The sequence below is a fragment of the Gorilla gorilla genome, chromosome 2 (genome assembly GCF_029281585.2).
Source record: "Gorilla gorilla gorilla isolate KB3781 chromosome 2, NHGRI_mGorGor1-v2.1_pri, whole genome shotgun sequence".
In the NCBI taxonomy this organism is placed as follows: domain Eukaryota; kingdom Metazoa; phylum Chordata; class Mammalia; order Primates; family Hominidae; genus Gorilla; species Gorilla gorilla.
The window spans coordinates 49,338,623-49,342,200 of record NC_086017.1 but is presented as its reverse complement, the minus strand read 5'-3'; the positions used below and the strand labels follow the sequence as shown (position 1 = coordinate 49,342,200).

The following is a 3,578-nucleotide window of genomic DNA, read 5'->3' as shown; positions in this document are numbered from 1 at the left end:
TTTTGGCCTCAAAGAGCCAAAGAGACAGCTCATGTGCCAGGTTAAAGGCTTTCAAAAGTGTTAGCAAAGGATGCTGTAAGAACGTAGAAGAGGGCATTTCATTCATCAGGGAGCTGGGAGCCTGAAAATCTTCTTGGGAAAAGATTTCCAAGCTGGGTCTGAAGGAATGAGTAGGGACACAGATTCCCCATTCCAGTTCTGGCCTCTGGAGCCCTATTCAGGGGTTGATGGGAAGAGAGGAGTGGGTGCAGAGAGGACCCAGTGCCCAGGACAGAGGTGCTCACAGGATAGACCCAGTTCTCTCTCTCTCTCCCTGCCCCATTCCCTCCCTGCAGAGGGAGCCCTGGCTCCCCTGATGTCCTCAACTAGGCATCAGGATGCCCTTCAGTGAAGCATCGCATCACAGTGCTGCTCTTGACCGCAGACCCAGGTAAGAACTATGGGCTCAGGGAACTCTTCCAGCCTCTGCAGAGCTCCAACAGATGCCTCTTCCAACAGCACTGTGAAATGGCGACCACGCCACTGTCCTCCAGCAATGAGGGAGTCTGCCCTGTTTTCCTCATCTCAGACTTCCATCACTTTCCAGTGTAGGACCAGCAATGCTCTACAGGTCACCCCCTTCTGCACACAACCCCAGGAGTCCAGGGGTGACAGGCCCACAACTTCCAAAGCCAAGGGAGCAAAGGGCCATATTTGGGTATTAGTGGCTTTGTTCTAACACTGGAAATTTTATGTAGCCTCTGTACGAGACATTATATTTTTTTCTTTTTCTTTTTTCGAAACAGAGTCTCACTGTGTCGCCCAGGCTGGAGTGCAGTGGTGCAATCATAGCTCACGGCAACCTTTGCCTCTCGGGTTCAAGCGATTCTTCTGCCTCAGCCTCCCTAGTAGCTGGGATTACAGGTACCCACCAACACGCCCGGCTTTTTTTTTTTTTTTTAGTAGAAACAGGGTTTCACCTTATTGGACAGGCTGGTCTCGAACTTCTGACCTCAAGTGATCTGCCCGCCTCGACCTCCAAAGTGCTGGGTTTATAGGCCTGAGCCACCGCACCTGGCCTATGTTTTCTAAAAGAGAGATTATGAATGGAATCATTAACAAACATGATACTTTTATTAAAGGAAAATCATTCAGAGACTAAATCAATAAGAAATTGAATGTTATCCAGTCTTTCCATTTTAGTTTATTATTATTAGTTGTGAGAAATATTCTATTTTTAATAATAACATGGACAGATTATGCATATAGCATATAATAGATTGTATAAATGTGTAACAGTCTCTTTGATTACTAAAGGAAAAAAAATGTTATGCTTGAACATTTGGAGATTTCAAATATATTCATGCCCAATTCCAGTGATACATAGTAGAGCAAAGTCATTATAGGTGAAGCTATAGACTTGGTCTCATGGAACCAGAGATTGGAAAAACTAAACAGTGAAAGGGAGGGCTAGCATCCAGGCATGCAAATAAGGAGCTTGTCACATCTATCAGCATCTGCAGCATCTTTGTTAATCACACACAGTATAACTTTGCATTCTAATTACCAATCCCACTAACCTTTGTACAGATTTGAGCACTGCAGGTCCCAATCATGCTTAGGGCTGTGAGTTGTATCAGAACTTGTCCCATCATCTGTCAGCTGCTGTTGAAGGCACAGCTAGGGATAAATGAACCAGGCTGCGTCAGTGTGATCCATGCCTGGAAGTGCAATGCAAAGAAGGCTTTGCCCTTCTTTTCAGAGGTGCGGGCACCAGCCTCCATCCTGCCACCATGCAGCTGAGTGACCCTGGGAGGCAGCCTTACTTCTTTGTCCATTCCCACAATGGGTTTCATCAGACCATTTGGGGAACTCTGAAGCCTGGTTACCCACGGACTATTTGGCAGAAAATAAAACTTGGAGATCATGTAACCAAATCCCTTATTTTGCAAATACAGTGAAACTCTCAGAGGCCTACTGGTTTCACAGCTAGGCATTCAATTCCTGCTTCCATTTTTCAAAGCTAGGCATTCAATTCCTGCTTCCATTTTTTCCCTGCAAAATACATTGCAAATTATAATGTATTTTTAATAAATATTTTATGGTATTTAAGGTTTTTTTCTTGACTTGTTTAGTGTCTTGATTTCCTTTCACTTCAAACCAGTCAGGACTTGTGAAATAGAACAGAAGGCTTCTGTAATATTTGTTTTTCTAGAAGTTTGAAGATAGAATATGCTTTAAGTAGTCAGTGCTTTAGATCTGTTCCTCTGGCTTGTGGCTTTAAAGAATTCAGATGTTGCATTTCTTTACTCTTTGTTTAACAAGTCTAACTTATTGATTATACTATCAGTATTTTCAGTTCAGCCAGATCTTGTTTTCTAGGAATATTTGAAAAAACTGTGGCTGCAAAGGGCTCTTTAGCTATAGAAAACATAATGTTTTAGCATGTATTAGTGCTTCCTTAGGCAGTCATTCAAATTATTTTGCATGCTCTGAGAATACATTAACTTGAAAATAGAGAAAGAGTTCCAGATGTTGAGTCTACAGAGTTACGCCAGGAGCAACCTAGGATTTAAATTTTTTCCACACATATTACATAGAATAAAGAATATGAGCATAATAACTGAGAGCTGGCAACACAACAATGTAAACAACTGCAATTATGATTTTTTCAAGAATATCTTTAGGACTGGGTGCGGTGGCTCACGCCTGTAATCCCAACACTTTGGGAGGCCGAGGCGAGTGGATCACCTAAGGTCAGAAGTTTGAGACCAGCCTGGCTAACATGGCGAAAACCCATCTGTACTAAAAATACAAAAATTACCCAGGCATGGTGACACATACCTATAATCCCAGCTACTCGGGAGGCTGAGGCAGGAGAATCGCTTGAACCCGGGAGGCAGAGGTTGCAGTGAGCCGAGATCGCACCACTGCACTCCAGCGTGGGGAACAGAGTGAAACCCTGCCTCAAAAAAAAAAAAAAAAAAAAAAAAAAAAAATCTTTAAAGCAAATACCTATTATATATTTTTCTTTTTATTAGAGTTATCAGCAGGTGGTATTTCATTTTTGTTGAAACTTTAAAAAAACAGAAAAAAAAAAAAAAGACAAGGTCTCCGCCGGGCACGGTGGCTCACGCCTGTAATCCCAGTACTTTGGGAAGCCGAGGTGGGTGGATCACGAGGTCAGGAGTTCCAGACCAGCCTGACCAACATGGTGAAACCCTGGTTCTACTAAAAATACAAAAAATTAGCTGGGCATGGTCGTGGGCGCCTGTAATCCCAGCTACTCGGGAGGCTGAGGCAGAGAATTGCTTGAACCCAGGAGGCGGAGTTTGCAGTGAGCCAAGGTTGCACCACAGCACTCCAGTCTGGGTGACAGAGCAAGACTCCGTCTCAAAAAAAAAAAAAAAAGACAAGTTCTCACTCTCCCACCCAGGCTGGAGTGCAGTAGTGCAGTCATAGCTCACAGCAACCTCAAACTCCTGGGCTCCAGCGATCCTCCCGCCTCAGCCTCCCAAGTAGCTGGGACTACAGGTATGCACCACCACACTGCCTAATTTTTAAGTTTTTGTAGAGACCGGGTTTCCCTGTGTTGCCCA

General features: G+C 43.9%; 1 long non-coding RNA gene across 1 annotated transcript; it reads right to left on the bottom strand.

Annotated features, from left to right (window-relative positions):
* Positions 1–953: 953 nt before the first annotated feature.
* On the bottom strand, positions 954–1,674 carry LOC134758043 (uncharacterized). Its single transcript, XR_010132794.1, has 2 exons — positions 1,560–1,674; positions 954–1,067 (listed from the first exon to the last, which is right to left on the bottom strand). It is a non-coding gene; the product is annotated as an uncharacterized lncRNA (long non-coding RNA).
* Between the last annotated feature and the right edge of the window lie 1,904 nt (positions 1,675–3,578).